The sequence below is a fragment of the Leopardus geoffroyi genome, chromosome C1 (genome assembly GCF_018350155.1).
Source record: "Leopardus geoffroyi isolate Oge1 chromosome C1, O.geoffroyi_Oge1_pat1.0, whole genome shotgun sequence".
Lineage (NCBI taxonomy): Eukaryota > Metazoa > Chordata > Mammalia > Carnivora > Felidae > Leopardus > Leopardus geoffroyi.
In genome coordinates, this window is record NC_059328.1 from 9,691,458 (window position 1) to 9,710,108 (window position 18,651).

Genomic DNA, 18,651 nt, shown 5'->3' on the forward strand with positions numbered 1-18,651 from the left:
TTTTTGTCTGTCTTTTTGATGACAGCCATCCTGGTGGGTATGAAGTGGTATCTTACCATTGTTTGGATTTGCATTTCCCTCTGATCACTGATGTGGTACACCTTTTCGTGTGTTTATTGACCATTTGTATATCCTGTTTGAAGAAAAATCTATTCAAATCCTCTGCTCTTTTTAAAAAACATGGCTATTTTTCTTCTTCTTGTTGAATTGTAAGTGTTGTTTATGTAATCTGAATACTAGGCTCTTATCAGATATATGATTTGCAAATATTTTTTCTCGTTGTCTGAGTTGCCTGCCTTGTACTGACGTGGTAATGTCCTTTGACGCACAAAAGTTTTAAATTTGTGGCTCACGCTGTCTGCACAACATATTCAAATAAACACATAACAATCTTTAAAAAATAAAATTAGGGAGGGGAGGAGCCAAGATGGCAGAACAGCATGGAAGATTTTGTGTGTCTCCGTCCGTGAAATACAGCCAGACCAACACTAAACCATCCTACACACCTAGAAAACGGACTGGAGGATTAACACGGCAATCTGCACAACCTGAGCCACAGAATTTAGCAGGTAAGCGGTGCAGAGAGGCGACTTGGGGAGCAAGGAGACACAGGAAGGGAGGTGCTTTTGCAGGCAGAGAGAGGATGGAGTCAAGGGTCGGGGGGAGAATATGGGAAAAGCACCCCTCCCCAAAAGCAGCTGGAGAGAAAGTGGAAAATTGGAAACAGCCGCAGGGACTGAACTAAAAAGGGAGAAAGGAGAAAGAAGAGGGTTTAAATTCCATTAAGACTGTAAACAGGGGGAGCGCAAAGGCTGCAACTCCCCAGCTCCATACCCGGCGGTGGGTGCTCTGGCGGGAAGGGCGAATCCCCAGGAGCAGAGTGGGGTCCGGGAGGTTCTCGGGCCACACGGGGAGAAGCGGTTCCACTGCCGGAAGGGCGTTCGGTAGAGGCTGTGAGGCCACCTGGGCCCAGCAGACCCCAGAGAACCGCCCCGATCGCTGGTGCTGGAACAAGGTCGTTAAGGGTGAAGCCTGGTGCCAGATGCGTGTTGCGATTTTCCATAATCCCTGAAAGTCTGCTGCTACGCTAGCTCCCAAACTTTTTCTGGGGCGGCTGGCACCCGGCCGCAGTCTCTGGGCTTCGGCAGCAGCACGGTTTGGCGAACTTTCCTGGGTGCAGCCGGCATCGGCTGTTGCCCGGGGAGACCCTCCCGCAGAGGGGCGGAAGGGGCCGAAGTCGCAGCCCTTCCGAAGTAAGGGGCCGGGGAAAACAGCCGCGTCTGAGACAAAGCTCGGGAGAGAGCGACTGCCTGGGGCCTGGTCACGGAGAGGGAAGAAGCGGGGAGCGGTCGAGAGCTGAAGACAGAGGATAGGTGTGCGACCGCTGATGGGGAGAACAGACCAGGTAGCTGGGTGGCGCCATTTTACCGCTCGCGCGCATGCGCATACGCACCTACGAGGGCCACAAGAACCCACCCCAGGAGGCTAGCAGCGCCATCTAGTGGAGAGCGGAGCCGTTACACTGAGCCCCGCCCAACCAGGCCAACCTCGCTCAAGAACACACGTCTCACTGCCTGCTGAGTTTATGGACCATAAAGCGCTTCCTAGTCTGACTTCTAGGGGAAAACGAAGCAATTTCAGTCCTATTTCAATCTGGTAGCAAGTCCATCTATCCCATTTTCTTTCTTTTTTCTTCTTTTTCACTTCTTTTTCTTGAATACAGAAAGAGAAAAATTCATTTTTATTTTCAATTTTTACTAAAAATATTTTTCTTTGTTTTTTTACTACATTTTTTACTTCTGTGTAAATTTTTTCAAATTCTATTTTACTTCCGACATTTTATTTTAGTCTAATACAGTGTATTCCCCTTTTCAAAGTTTCAAACGATTTCTTTTTTCTTCCTTTTCTTTTTTCTCTTTTTCGTTTCTTTTCTTTTTCTTGAATGCAGAAAGAGAAAAACTTCATTTTTACTTTCAATTTCTATTACAAGTATTTTTCTTTAATTTTTTTACTATATTTTTTACTTTTCTGTAAATTTTTTCAAATTCTATTTTACTTCCATCATTTTATTTTAGTATATTACAGTGTATTCACTTTTTCAAATTTTCAAACGATTTCCTTTTTTTCCTCTTTTTTATCTTTTTTGTTTCTTTTCTTTTTCTTGAATACAGAAAGAGAAAAAATTCACTTATTTTTAATTTTTATTAAAAATATTTTTGTTTAATTTTTTTCTACTATATTCTTTATTTTTGTGTAAATTTTTTCAAATTCTATTTTACTCCCATCATCTCATTTTAGTCTACTTCAGTGTATTCATTTTTTCAAATTCTCAAACGATTTCCTCCCCCTGCCCTTTTTTTCTCTAATCAACACCCAGACCAAAACACACCTAGGATCTAACATCATTTATTTGATTTGTGTGTGTGTGTGTGTGTGTGTTTAATTTTTTAATTGTAATATTTTAAAAATTTTAATATTTTTTTAATTTTAATTTTTTTAATTTAAAATTTTCTACTTCATTAATTCCTTTTATTCCTTCAAAATGACAAAACGAAGGAATTCACCCTAAAAGAAAGAGCATGAAGAAACGACAGCCAGGGATTTAACCAACACAGATACAAGCAAGATGTCTGAACCAGAATGCTATGGCAACAAGGATGGATGAGGCAGAACAGAGAATCAGTGATATAAAGGACAAACTTAAAGAGAATAATGAAGCAGAAAAAAGAGGAAGACTAAGGCAAAAGCACAATTTAAGAATTAGAGAAATCAGTGACTCATTAAAAAGGAACAACATCAGAATCACAGGGGTCCCAGAAGAGGAAGAGAGAGAAATAGGAATAGAAGGGTTATGTGAGCAAATCATAGCAGAAAACTTTCCTAACCTGGGGAAAGACACAGACATCAAAATCCAGGAAGCACAGAGGATCCCCATTAGATTCAACAAAAACCAACCATCAACAAGGCATATCATAACCAAATTAACAAAATACTCAGGCAAGGAGAGAATCACGAAAGCAGCAAGGGAAAAAAAGTCCTTAACCTACAAGGGAAGACAGATCAGGTTTGCAGCAGACCTATTCACAGAAACTTGGCAGGTCAGAAAGGAGTGGCAGGATATATTCAATGTGCTGAATCAGAAAAATATGCAGCCAAGAATTCTTTACCCAGTAAGACTGTCATTCAAAACAGAGGGAAAGATAAAAAGTTTCCCAAACAAAAATTAAAGAAGTTTGTGACCACTAAACCAGCCCTGCAAGAAATTTTAAGGGGGACTCTCTGAGGGGAGAAAAGATGAAAAAAAAAAAAAAAAAAAGATCAAAATCAACAAAGACTAGAAAGGACCAGAGAACACCACCAGAAGCTCCAACTCTACAAGAAACATAAATTCGCATCTTTCAGTACTCACTCTAAAAGTCAATGGACTCAATGCTTCAATCAAAAGACATAGGGTAACAGAATGGATAAGAAAACAAGATCCATCCATATGCTGTTTACAAGAGACCACTTTAGACCTAAAGACACCTTCAGATTGAAGATAAGGGGATGGAGAACCATCTATCATGCTAATGGTCAACAAAAGAAAGCCAGAGTAGCTATACTTATATCAGACAATCTAGACATTAAAATAAAGACTGTATCAAGAGATGCAGAAGGGCATTATATCATAATCAAGGGGTCTATCCACCAGGAAGACCTAACAATTGTAAACATTTATGCGCCAAATGTGGGAGAACCCAAATATATAAATCAATTAATCACAAATGTAAAGAAACTCATTGATAGTAATACCTTAATAGTAGGAGACTTCAACACACCACTCACAGCAATGGACAGATCATCTAATCAAAAAATCAACAAGGACACAACAGCTTTGAATGACACACTGGACCAGATGGACTTAACAGAAGTATTCGGAACATTTCATCCTAAAGCAGCAGAATATGCATTCTTCTCCAGTGCACATGGAATGTTCTCCAGAATAGACCATATACTGGGACACAAATCAGCCCTAAGTAAGTACAAAAAGATCAAGATCATACCGTGCATATCTTCAGACCACAACTCTATGAAACTCAAAATCAACCACAAGAAAAAATTTGGAAAGGTAACAAATACATGGACACTGAAGAACATCCTACCAAAGAATGAAACAGGAAATTTGAAAGTATATGGAAGCCAATGAAAATGATAATACCAACCCAAAACCTCTGGGATGCAGCAAAGGCAGTCATAAGAGGAAAGTATATAGCAATCCAGGCCTTCCTAAAGAAGGAAGAAAGATCTCAGATACACAACCTAACCTTATGCCTTAAAGAGCCGGAAAAAGAACAGCAAATAAAACCCAAAAACAGCAGAAGACAGGAAATAATAAAGATTGGAGCAGAAATTAATGCTATCGAAACCAAAAAAACCAGTAGAACAGATCAACAAAACCAGAGCTGGTTCTTTGAAAGAATTAACAAAATTGATAAACCACCAGCCAGTTTGATCAAAAAGAAAAAGGAAAGGACCCAAATAAAATCAAGAATGAAAGAGGAGAGATCACAACCTACACAGCTGAAATAAAAACAATAATAAGAGAATATTATGAGCAATTATACGCCAATAAAATGGGCAATCTGGAAGAAATGGACAAATTCCGAGAAACATATACACTACCAAAACTGAAACAGGAAGAAATAGAAAATTTGAACAGACCCATAACCAGTAAGGAAATCGAATTAGTAATCAAAAATCTGCCAAAAAACAAGAGTCCAGGGCCAGATGGCTTTCCAGGGGAATTCTACCAAACATTTAAGGAAGAGTTAACACCCATTCTTTTGAAGGTGTTCCAAAAAATAGAAATAGAAGGAAAACTTCCAAACTCTTTCTATGAAGCCAGCATTACACCTTGATTCTAAAAGCAGACAGAGACCCCACTAAAAAGGAGAACTATAGACCAATTTTCCTGATGAACATGGGTGCAAAATCCTCAACAAGATATTAGCCAACCGGATTCAACAATACATTAAAAAAGTTATTCACCACAACCAAGTGGGATTTATACGTAGGATGCAGGGCTGGATCAATATCTGCAAAACAATTAACGTGATTCATCACATCAATAAAAGAAAGGACAAGAACCATATGATCCTCTCAATAGATGCAGAGAAAGCATTTGACAAAATACAGCATCCTTTCTTGGTAAAAACCCTCAAGAAAATAGGGATAGAAGGAGCATACCTCGATCATGAAAGCCATATATGAATGACCAACGCTAATATCATCCTCAATGGGGAAAAATCGAGAGCTTTCCCCCTAAGGTCAGGAACAAGACAGGGATGTCCACTTGTGCCACTGTTACTCAACATAGTATTGGAAGTCTTAATCTCTGCAATCAGACAACACAAAGAAATTAAAGGCATCCAAATCGGCCAGGAGGAGGTCAAACTTCCACTCTTTGCAGATGACATGATACTCCATATGGAAAACCCTAAAGATTCCACCAAAAAACTGCTAGAACTGATTCATGAATTCAGCAAAGTTGCAGGATATAAAATCAATGCACAGAAATCGGTTGCATTCCTATACACCAACAGTGAAGTGACTGAAAGAGAAATCAAGGAATCGATCCCATTTACAGTTGCACCAAAACCCATAAAATACCTAGGAATAAATCTAACCAAAGAGGTGAAAAATCTACACACTGAAAACAATAGAAAACTTATGAAAGAAATTGAAGAAGACACAAAGAAAATGGAAAAACATTCCATGCTCCTGAATAGGAAGAACAAATATTGTTAAAATGTTGATACTACCCAAAGCAATCTACCTATTCAATGCAATCCCTATCAAAATAACACCAGCATTCTTCACAGAGCTAGAACAAATAATCCTAAAATTTGTATGGAACCAGAAAAGACCCCAAATAGCCAAAGCAATCTTGAAATAGAAAACCAAAGCAGGAGGCATCACAATCCCAGACTTCAAGCTGTACTACAAAGCTGTAATCATCAAGACAGTATGGTACTGGCACAAGAACAGACACTCAGATCAGTGGAACAGGATAGAGAACCCAGAAATGGACCCATAAACGTATGGCCAATGAATCTTTGACAAGCAGGAAAGAGTATCCAATGGAATAAAGACAGTCTCTTTGGCAAGTGGTGCTGGGAAAACTGGACAGCAACATGCAGAAGAATGAACCTGGACCACTTTCTTACACAAGACACAAAAATAAACTCTAAATGGATGAAAGACCTCAATATAAGACAGGAAGCCATCAAAATCCTCGAGGAGAAAGCAGGCAAAAACCTCTTTGATTTTGCCCGCAGCAACTTCTTATTCAACACGTCTCCAGAGGCAAGGGAAACAAAAGCAAAAATGAACTACTGGGACCTCATCAAAATAAAAAGCTTCTGCACAGGGAAGGAAACAATCAGCAAAACTAAAAGGCAACCCACAGAATGGCAGAAGATATTTGCAAATGACATATCAGATAAAGGGTTAGTATCCAAAATCTAGAAAGTACTTATCAAACTCAACATCCAAAAAACAAATAATCCAGTGAAGAAATGGGCAAAAGACATGAATAGACACTTCTCCAAAGAAGACATCCAGATGGCCAATCGACACATGAAAAAATGCTCAACATCACTGATCATCAGGGAAATACAAATCAAAACCACAATGAGATACCACCTTACACCTGTCAGAATGGCTAACATGAACAACTCAGGCAACAATAGATGTTGGCGAGGATGCGGAGAGAGAGGATCTCTTTTGCATTGTTGGTGGGAATGCAAACTGGTGCAGCCACTCTGGAAAACAGTATGGAGGTTCCTCAAAACACTAAAAATAGAACTATCCTACCACCCAGCAATTGCACTTCTAGGCATTTATCCAAGGGATACAGGTGTGCTGTTTCAAAGGGACACATGCACCCCCATGTTTATAACAGCACTATCAACAATAGCCAAAATATGGAAAGAGCCCAAATGTCCATCGATGGATGAATGGTTAAAGAAGATATGGTATATATATACAATGGAGTATTACTTGGCAATCAAAAAGAATGACATCTTGCCATTTGCAGCTATGTGGATGGAACTGGAGGGTATTATGCTAAGTGAAATTAGCCAGTCAGAGAAAGACAAAAATCCTATGACTCCACTCATATGAGGACTTTAAGAGACAAAACACATGAACATAAGGGAAGGGAAACAAAAATAATATAAAAACAGGGAGGGGGACAAAACAGAAGAGACTCATAAATATGGAGAACAAACTAAGGGTTACTGGAGGGGTTGTGGGAAGGGGGATGGGCTAAATGAGTAAGGGACATTAAGGAATCTACTCCTGAAATCATTGTTGCACTATATGCTAACTAATTTGGATGTGAATTGAAAAAAAAATAAAAAATAAAAATAAAAATAAAATAAAATAAAATCAGGGAACATCCTAATTTTAAAAAGAAAATAAAATTATTCAAATTTAAATTTTAAATTTATTTAAAAAATAAAACTAGGGGGTTCCTGGGTGGCTCAGTCGGTGAAGCATCCAACTCTTTCTCAGGTTATGATCTTGAGGTCTGTGAGTTGGAGCCCTGTGTCGGGCTCTGTGCTGACAGCTTAGCAGAGCCTGGAAACTGCTTCAGATTCTGTGCTCCCTCTCTCTCTGCCCCTCCCCGCTTGTGTTCTCTCTCTCTCTCTCTCTCTCTCAAAAATAAAAACATTTAAAAATTTTTAAAAAGCAAATAAAATTAGGCTCATGTCTCTTGATTTCAAAACTTGCCTCAGAGCTACAGTGGTCAGAAGTGTGGCACTGGCATAAGGACAGACATAGATCAAAAGAATAGAATCCAGAGTCTGGAAATAAACTCATATTGAGGAAAGGCGTGAAGTGTGACTCCGTGTGCTTGGCCAGTCAAGGAGCTAAGGCGGTGGCCGGGGGGCGGGGGGGTGGTAGGAGGAGATCCATTAGCACAAAGTCACAAGCACGGCCTCAGAGAAGGAGAGCGTTTGGGATAGGAGAGAAGGGGGCCAGGAGGGTAGATTTCCACACATAGGGAAGATGACGGTCAGGGCTGAAAGCCACATCATTATCATCTTCTTGAAGGTCAGCCGGGTCTGGAGAAGGCAGGGACCAAGGGCCAGAAAAGCTTACTCTATACCCTTCCAGTTCAAGGTTATGGATCCAGACCTTTACATATGATTGAGGTATGGTTAATCAGAGCCTTCAGGATTTACGGGAAAACATGACGAAAAGTCGTCATTGCAAACATTTACACCCCAACTGGCTTTGCAGACCAGATTAAATGAGGTAAGTGACTTGCCCAAAGAAATCACTAATTCAGTAATTTATTCGCCCCATAAGCTGTATCCATTGTGGGCAGGGCACTGTGACAGATGTGATGACAGAACCAAATAGCTTTGCACCCTGTCCTCGGGTCATTAACAGTCTAGTGGGAGAGCTAAGATGTGGGCGCAAATAATGAGAATTATAAAGCAGTAAGTTCTAAATGCAATGAAACAGGCCGATGGAAGTCTCGAGGAAGCCTTCCTAGGAAACAGCTCTAGGAAGGATGTGGAGCTCTGGGAGTATGAAAGAAGGAGGAATTTCTCCTCACTGTGGGGGCGAGGTGGGGGTGGCAGGAGGGGATGAGGAAGGGCAGGGGAGGGGCTCACAAGGGGGCAAGTGAAGAGGGAACCACTGGGAAGGTGGGAATGGGGCTTCTCTGGGAGAGGGGAAGTGAGGAGCAAGCCAGTAAGTCGGGCAAAGGTGAGTCACAGGGAACGAAGGTAGGCAAGCTAAAAGGTACAGTTAACGAGGTGTCACACGAGGCCTTGACTTCAGGTGGGATAGACTGTGCCTCAATCGGCCGACTATCAGTCCCAACCCCATGAAGGCAGGGCTCCACCTCCCAGACTTTGCCTGCTGTTCCATAAATCTGTGCAGAGTAAATGGACAAACCTGGAATACCTGAACCTCCCCTTGCCTCCTAGTCAACTTAGTGATGCAGTCAACTGTGTTGTCACATCTCAGGATCAACTAATCCGAACACGAACAATGAAGTGAAGACAGATAAAGAATGCAGGGCAAAAAGAAAAGTATGAGGGTGAGACACAGCAGGTTCGTTCCTACAGAGGTCTCAGAAAGGGGGCGTTTACGGGAGGAAATCACTTTTTTACACTTAATGTCATATTTGTATTTTTTTTAAAGACTTTATTTTTAAAGGAATATTTATTTATTCTGAGAGAGCAAGAGAGCAGGGGAGGGGCAGAGAGAGAGAGAGAGAAAGAGAACCCCAAGCAGGTTCTGTGCTGTTAGCTCAGAGCCTGACACGGGGCTCGAACTCACAAACCGTGAGTTCGAGGCCTGAGCTGAAATCAAGAGTTGGATGCTTAACAGACTGAGCTGCCCAGGCACCTCTAAAGATTTTATTTTTAAGTAATCTCCACACCCAAAGTGGGGTTCGGACTCACAACCTCGAGATCAAAAGTTGCGATCTCCACCGCCTGAGCCAGCCAGGCGCCCCAATGTTATATTTGCATCCTTATTTTTTGCTTTTAGATGTAATCTCATTTTTACCAGTAAATGCTGTGTGTGTGTGTGTGTGTGTGTGTGTGTGTGTGTGTGTGTAAATTTTGGAACAAAAACACATTTTCCTCTAGGAATTTGGAGGTGCTTTGGTAGAAATACATTTCTTTCTATTGGTTGATAATGTTCTTTAAAGATGTTTGTACTAAAAACAAATGATGTATGTTATAAACTACAGTAACAGAAATTCTCCAGGTTTCATGTCAAGTCTTGCCTGAATGCCACACATTAATCTACAGCTAAAGACATGGAAATATAAAAGATCTATAAACATGATTGAGCTGGTCTTGTCTTTGCTTTAATACAGTTTTCCCTTTTCATAGGAATAATCTTCACTCATAAGTTCGCATGCACAGAAAAAGAACAAAGTCAACCAAGTGTAGAAGATTCATCAGCAACTGTTTAGTGCTACCCTTTAAGGAGAAAGAAATATTGTAGAGCTGTGAAAAAATAAGTTTGCCCATAAACATGGCCTCTGAATGGAAATTGTTGACAGAAAAAAAGAATTTTATCTGAATGTGCTAATTAATATTGCTATACAATACTTAAGTACCAATGTTATATTTCCATTAATATTTGTTAAGGTCAGATCCATTTTTATAGTATTACTCTATCTTTGTAATGGCTATTTGTATATATCAATTTGGAGGGTGTTTTTGGGTGAGATGAACATTTAAATTAGAAAACTTTTGGTAAAGCAGATTGCCTTCCATAGGGAGGGTCTTATGAATGGGTGGGCCTCATCCAATCAGTTGATGGCTTGAATAGAAAAAGACTGGTCTCCGCAAAAAAGAAGGAATTCCTCAGTAGACTGCTGTCAGATTTCATCTAGACCAAAGGCTTTTCTGGACTTCCTGTCTGTTGGCCCTCACTACAGGGAAATATATATCTAAAAACAGATTTTATATATCTATTTTATGTATCTATAAATATATATGTAAATATATTTATATTTACATATATATTTATAGCAGGCATAGGACACACATTATGTTTCAACCATAAGGAGGTTGTTGAGGTACTTTTATGGAAACGTCCGTTGTACTTACCTCTTTTTTTTCTTCCACTTTTCTTTCTTTAACTATTTTTGCCCTATTATAACTGTATACACAAGTGTCGTCCACCTGTATTATTCTAAACATGAAGTGGAACAGATTTAAATAAATGAATAGATTAATGGCATCCCCTTTATATATTTTGTCCAGAAGTCTTAGCAGAAAAAAATTCAGTGAAGCCAGAAAAGATTAAAACACCATTATAATATTTATTAATCTCATACATGCCATTCTTATAATTATGCTTTTAGAACTATAACTACTTTTAAAATAGACATTGTAGATTTAAAGGAAATTGTTTTTCTTGCTATTTTCAAGTCAACTCCTGTTCTGTTATTCAGCAATCATCCATCTAAGGGGGAGAATCTGTAATAATCTCTTTTAATTAAAAGAGATATTATGTTATTGTACGTCTAAACAAATACAAAGTTATGTGTTAATTATATCTAAACAAGCAAGATGATTACATAAGAAGATATATGTGATAGTCTTTTTGTTCTTTGATTCAAAGTAGTGACTTTTGTATGTATACATCATAGTTTACATTATATAAACACGTTTGCCCATTTCATATTAAAGACTGTATTATATACATTTGTTTTATATAATGTGCCTTCTATAATACATATTTATATATGTATTTATATATGTTCCCATAGATATGTTATCAGCTAATGAGTTTATTTTTTTGTCACTGAAAGAACATCCCTACCCTATTTAACCGTAAATGTCCAAATTCCATAGTTACATTTTAAGATACCATGTGAAGTCTCAAGTTATACAATATTATGGTTTTCTTTGTTCTGCATTTCCCTCCGTATGTCACCTGTAATAAAAGGTGAATTGCAAATGATGCTTACTTAAGTAGTTGTTATTGTTGAAAAATGCCTAAAGTTTAAGGCACCTTAAACTTTAGGCTTAAGGTTTAAGGGCAAGTGGGTGACTCAGTTGGTTAAGCCAAGGACTCTTGATTTCGGCTTAGGTTGTGAACTCACAGCTGTGAGATAGAGTCCCACATTGGGCCCTACCTTGGGCATGGAGCCCGCTTAAGACTCTCTCCCTCCGCCTTTCCCCTGAGCTCTCTGTCTCTGTCTCTTTTTTTTTAATGTTTAAAAAAAATTTTTTTTCTAATGTTTCATTTATTCTTAGACAGAGCATGAGTGGGGTGGGGGGGGGGCAGAGCGAGAGAGGGACACAGAATCTGAAACAGGCTCCAGGCTCTGAGTTGTCAGCACAGAGCCCGACGTGGGGTGTGAACTCACAAGCCGTGAGATCATGACCTAGGCCGAAGTCGGATGTTTTACCAACTGAGCCACCCAGGCATCCCCCCTACCCCCCGTGCTCTCTTTAAAAAAATAAATAAAATTGGGGAGCCTGGGTGGCTCATTGGTTAAGCGTGCGACTTCAGCTCAGGTCATGATCTCAAGGTTCATGCGTTCGAGCCCCGCGTGGGGCTCTGTGCTGACAGCTCAGAGCCTGGAGCCTGCTTTGGGTTCTGTGTGTGTCTCTCTCTGTTCTCCCCCAACTCGTACTCTGTCTTTCTGTTTCTCTCTCTCTCTCAAAAGTAAATAAACATTAAAAAAATTTTTTTAAATAAATAAATCAAATTTAAGAAGAAGGTTTATAAAATAAAATTTTTAGAGGGTTTCTTACAAAGTAAGGGATATCTCAACTACACTATTTTTAACTCAAAATACCTCTGTTTGTCAACTATTACTGGTTCAGTTTTTTATTGTGAAACTTTCTGAGAGAAGTTTATATAAATACAATTAGAATGATAGATTTTAGAACCAGTAGGGATCTTAGGGGTTTGGTCTAGTTCCTTAATTTTACATACATAAAAATCAGGCCCAGAGATACTAGGCATCATAATTAAAGTCATACAAATTCTTTAAAAAAATTCTTAACCACAAATTCTTAGAAACAAAAACAAAACACTAAAATACTTTTCAGAGTAAAAACAAGTGCTTTTATTTTATTTTTTAAAGTTTATTTATTTATTTTGAGAGAGAGAGGGCACTGAAGAGGCAGAGAGAATCCCAAGCAGGCTCTGCATCATCAGTGTGGAGACTGATCTAGGGCTCAAACTCATGAACCATGAGATCATGACCTGGCCAAAATCAAGACTCAGACGCTCAACCGACTGAGCCACCCAGGCGCAGGCGTCCCTAAAACAAATACTTTTATTTATTTATTTTTTAATTTTTATTTATTTTTGAGACAGAGAGAGACAGAGCATGAGCAGGGAAGGGTCAGAGAGAGAGGGAGACACAGAATCCAAAACAGGTTCCAGGCTCTGAGCTGTCAGCACAGAGCCCGATGCAGGGCTCGAACTCACGGACCGTGAGATCATGACCTGAGCCGAAGTCGGATGCCCAACCGACTGAGCCACCCAGGCGCCCCTAAAACAAATACTTTTAAAAGAAACATAGGAATTAGTTTTACATTTAACAGCCATTTGTAGGGGAACCTGGGGGTTCAGTCGGTTGAGCAACAGACTTGATTTCAGCTCAGGTCATGATCCCAGGGTTGTGGGATCGAGCCCCTTGTCAGGTTCTATACTGAGCGTGGAGCCTGCTTAAGATTCTCTCTCCCTCTGCCCCTCTGCCCCACTTGCACTCACTCTATCTCTCTATTTTTAAGTAGTCTCCATACCCACTGTGGGCCTTGAACTCACAACTGAGATCAACCACTCTCTCTGTCTCTCTCTCTCTCAAAATAAAATATGTAAATAAATACAGAGCCATTTATAGTCTTGCGTAAAATATTAGTTTATTCCCTGCTAAAATATGTTTGCTCAATATAACTGTTGTTATAATCTAACATCATGGTCAACTATGCAAAGTGGTTGGGGTGTTGTGATTTGTGATGCCACCTGGGTAAATAAGGAAAAACCCCCTAGGAATGCCTATTGCTTGTTTTAATCCTATCAGAAGAGAAAGTTTGAAAAACATTGCCTCGGGCTTACGGTTTCCTCATGCTTTGGTCTGCCTCCCTGGAAGCAGACATAATCCTGAGTGGCATAAGAGGATGTTAATGAGGCTTCAGTCTTGCTAGTAAATTTCTTTGACATTTGCTTTCAGAGTAGAATACATAAAAAGAGTATGATTAATATTAAGCTTTCCATATTGCTATCCTTATGCCCTGCATCATGAGATACATCAAGAAAGAGGCAAGGTGCCTCTCCAGTCAAATGGAGCCTGGGTTTGTTGATATTTTTAGATTAGGTAATCACAGTATGAGGAAGTGAAGTTTTGGTTTTCTCACTGCTAGGGGGTTTTAGTTCATTGTTGGGCATGTTGCCTCTTTGGATCTGCTAAACACAATCCTGATCTTAAACTGAGGAGCCATTTGGTGTGAACAGCATTCATTAGGAAAAGTAATTGGGGAAATGTTATCTTATGGATACAACATCCCTATTTTGATCAATGTGTTCAACCTTTGTACTAGTGAACTTTTCCTCCCATAATCAGGAGGTTATTGATTTGAGTTATGCATTCCCAACAGGGGCAAACATTGGTTCTTGGAGGATACAAAATGTTAATCATTAAACATTTAAAAATTCTTGGCCATAAATTCTTAAAAACAAAACAGAACACCCAAAACTTTCCCAAGGCTGAAACAGATGTTTGAAGAGGAAACATGAGAGAGGAATTGATATTTAAGAGCTGTTTATAAACCCAGAAATAGACCCCCGCATATATAATCAAATGATTTTGAACAAGTGTGCCAAGATCATTCAATAGGGAAGAGACAGTCTTTTCAATAAATGGTGCCAGAAAAACTAGCACATGCAGAAGAAGAAAAAGACGAAGAAGAAGCTGAAGAAGAAGGAGGAGGAGGAGGGGGATGTAAGGGAGGAGGAGAAGGAGAAGTTGTTGAATCTTTCCTTTACACTACACACAAAAATTAACTCAAGATGGATTAAAGATGTAAACGTCAGAGCCAAAACCATAAAACTCTTAGAAGAAAACGTAGAGGGAAAGCTCCATGACATTGGATTTGGCAGTGATTTCTTGGATATAACACCTAAAGCACAGGCAAAATAAGTAAAAATAGACAGATTGGACTAAAATAAAATTCAAAACTTCCATGCATCAAATGACACGATCAAGGAATGCCTGGGTGGCTCAGTGGGTTGAGCATCTGACCCTTGATTTTGGCTCAGGTCATGATCTCACAATTTGTGAGAGCCAGCTCCACATCGTGCTATCAGCACAGAGCCTGCTTGGGATTCTCTCTCCCTCTCTCTGCCCTTCTCCCTCCACTCCTCTCAGAATAAATAAATAAACATTAAAAAAAAGAGACATGGTCAAGAGAGTCAAAAGAACCCAAGAATGGGAAAAAAAAAAAAAAAAACCCTGCAGATTAGATAAGGGGGAAGGGGTTTATATTCAGAATATATAAACAACTCTTACAACTCAATAGCCAGCACAATTAAAAGGTCAATGAAGCAAAGGGGAATAAAAAGAGAGAGAAGAGAGAGAGACAAATTAAGAAATAAACTCTTAACTGTGGAGAACAAATTGGTGGTTACCAGAGGGGAGGCGGCGGGGGTCGGGGTATAAAATAGGTGATGGGGGTGAGGGAGGGCACTTGCTGTGATGAGCACTGGGTGATGTATGGAAGTGTTGAATCACTGTATTGTACACTTGAAGCCAATATTACACTATGTATTAACTAACTGGGATTTAAATAAAAAATTTTTTAAAAAGCAATGAACTTGAATAGACATCTCTTCAAAGAAGATATATATAGCCAACAAACACCTGAAAACATGTTCATATCCCTAGTCATTAGGGAAATGGAAATCAAAACCACATGGAGATACCACCTCATGCCCATCATGATGGCTACTATCCAAGACCCAGAAAATAATGTTTCGGCGAGGGCGTGGAGAAATTGGAAGCCTCATGCGTTCTTGGGAGGAATGTAAAATGGTGTCACTACTACAGAAAACAGTGTGGCAGTTCTTACAAAAAAATTAAAAATGAAACGTCCAGCACCACGCTCCTGGGTATCTATCCAAAAGAACGGAAAGCAGGATCTTGAACAGATATTTGCACACCCATGTTCACAACAGCATTATTCACAACAGCCAAAAGGTGGGAGCCACCCAAGTGTCTTCCGACAGATGAATGGATGAACAAAATATGCTCTATACATACAGTGGGATATTCTTTAGCCTTAAAAGGGAAAGATGGGGCGCCTGAGGAGCTCAGTCGGTTAAGTGTCCGACTTCAGCTCAGGCCACAATCTCATGATTCATGAGTTCGAGCCCCGCGCCTGACTCTGTGCTGACAGCTCAGAGACTGGAGCCTGTTTCGGATTCTGTGTCTCCCTCTCTCTCTGCCCCACCCCTGCTTGTGCTCTGTCTCTCTGTCTCTCAAAAATGGATAAACATTAAAAAAATTTTTTTTAATAAATAATAAAAAGGAAAGAAATTCTGACACACTCTATGATATGGATGAACCTTGAGGACATTATGCTAAGTGACATAAGCCAGGCACAATTTTAAAAAATTTAATGTTTTTATTTATTTTTGAGAGGGAGGCACAGGGTACGAGTGGGGGAGGGGCAGAGAGAGAGAGCAGGCTCCAGGCTCTGAGCTGTCAGCACAGAGCCCGATGCGGGGCTCCAGCCCATGAACCGTGAGATCATGACCTGAGCCGAAGTCGGATGCCCAACCAACCGACTGAGCCACCCAGGCACTCCAGGCATAATTAAAGACAAAATACGGTATGAATCTTCCAATTATATGAGATACCTACACTAGTGTAATAACGACAGAAAGTAGAATGGAGGTTGCCAGGGGCTGGGGTTGAGGTGGAATGGGGGGTGATTTTTTGATGGGTGTAGAGTTCCAGTTTGGGACAATGAAAAGAGTTCTGGACAGGGACGGTAGTGATGGCTGCTCAAGCATGTGGATGTACTTAATACCACTGAGCTAAACACTTAAAAATGGTTAAGATGGTAAATTTTACGTTATGTGCATTTTACTATAACTTTTCTGTCTATAATCTCATGTAAAAGATTAGCTTATTCTCTACTAAAATATTTGTTTTCTCTTTCATGATTGTGGCTGTAGTATTTCACCAGGGAGCACAGATACACACATAGTCCATAAACAGATATACAGTATATCTGTGATATTAAAATTTCATGGTGAGGGAGGCATAAGTTACAAAGAAATGTCTAGAAAGGCTTCTGGGAATACAGGATGTCACCACAACAACAAAAGGTTGAGGTATACTCCTTTTCCTTGACAAGTTCTTGTTTCATATTCCAATAGAGCAGGCAAATGTCTGAAGGTGAGACTAGAAACTCAGACGCAGAATGAGCTATGGTAGGATTTCTCAACATTTTGACATCTTGGCCAAATAATACTTTGCTGTGGGAGCGGCTGTCCTGTGTATCATAGAATGTTTAGCAACTTCCCTGGGCTCTACACATTAGAGGCCAGTAGTATCTCTCACCCAGTTATGAGAATCCAAAGCATCTCCAGACATTGGGAAGTGTCGCCTTGGGATCAAATCTCACTCTAGTTGAGAACCACTGCTCTACAATTAGTTAACGTTAATCATAACATGGCCAATGGGTAGGTTTTGCATAGAAGCTCAGACAGGTTGATTACAATGTTTAGGATTCCAACTCAGGTGTCTCAGCCCTGGCAAGTATTGGCAGGTGCCATCTTGCCTGTGACATTTGTATGACTCAGTACTGTAAAAATGATGACCTCTGTGACAAAGGAATGCCATGCCTTCTGACACTTGTTTGTGATGCTTTAGAAAGGTTGAGGAGGGGGGAGGGATACACAGCCAAATTAAATTGGAAGAAAAATGAATTCAAAGCACAGGCCCTGAGCTCTTCGTAAGTTATGGCTGAAGTGTTTCTATTTCACAGATTAGATTTAAATTATAACACAGTGCACAGATCTCTATCAATCAACAATATTTAAAAAATTATTTTAATGTTTTTATTTTATTTTTGAGACAGAGAGAGAGAGAGAGACAGACAGACAGAGCATGAGCCGGGAAGGGGCAGAGAGAGAGAGACACACACAGAATGTGAAGCAGGCTCTAGGATCTGAGCTATCAGCACAGAGCCTGATGCAGGGCTTTAACTTACGGACTGTGAGATCATGACCTGAGCTGAAGTTGGATGCTTAACCAATTGAGCCACTCAGATTCCCCTCAATCAACAATATTTTTGAAGGGAAGACTCTCCTCTACCAGTGTTTGGATAATGGAAGCGTGTACAACTGTTTTCGTTAAGGGCTTAGAATAGGTTTGGGACTTGAAACATCCACATGCAGTAATTGGACCACAGTGGGACGGAGCATATGGATAATTGCTGATGGTGCATATGTAGGGATTCATAAAGAGAGAACGTGATCAATGTGGGGTTCACATCTGTACTGATTGAATAGTGTGCCCCCAAATTCATATCCACCTGCAACCTCAGAACGGGATCTTATTTGGAAATACTGCCTTTGCAGATGTAATTAGTTAAGATGAGGTCATAAACTCATGGCCCATGGATAGGGCCTTAACTCCAGTGACTGGTGTCCTCCTAAGAAGGCCATGTTGAAGACACAGAGAGACAGAGGGAAGAAGGCCATGGGAGCATGGAGACAGATTTGGAGTGATGTGTCTAGAAGCCAAGGAACACCAAGACAACCAGCAGAATCTAGGAGAGAGGCGTGGAACAAATTCTTCCTCAGAACCTCCGGTGGGAACCAATTCTGCCAACACTTTGATTTCAGACCTCCGGCCTCCAGAACTGTGAGAGAGTTAAATTTCCATTGATTTCAGCCATCCAGCCAGCGGTGCTTCGTTAAGGCAGTCCTAGGAATCTTATGTAACTCCTAAAGGAAAATTTCATCAAAATGCTGGCTTCTGAGAGGTGAAATCTGGATGGAGGAGAGAAGGAGTGACAGGTGAATTCTAGACAAAAAGCAAGCTGAAGAAAACCAGAAGGGTGGGGGCGGTGGGAAGTGAGGACTCACAGAGCA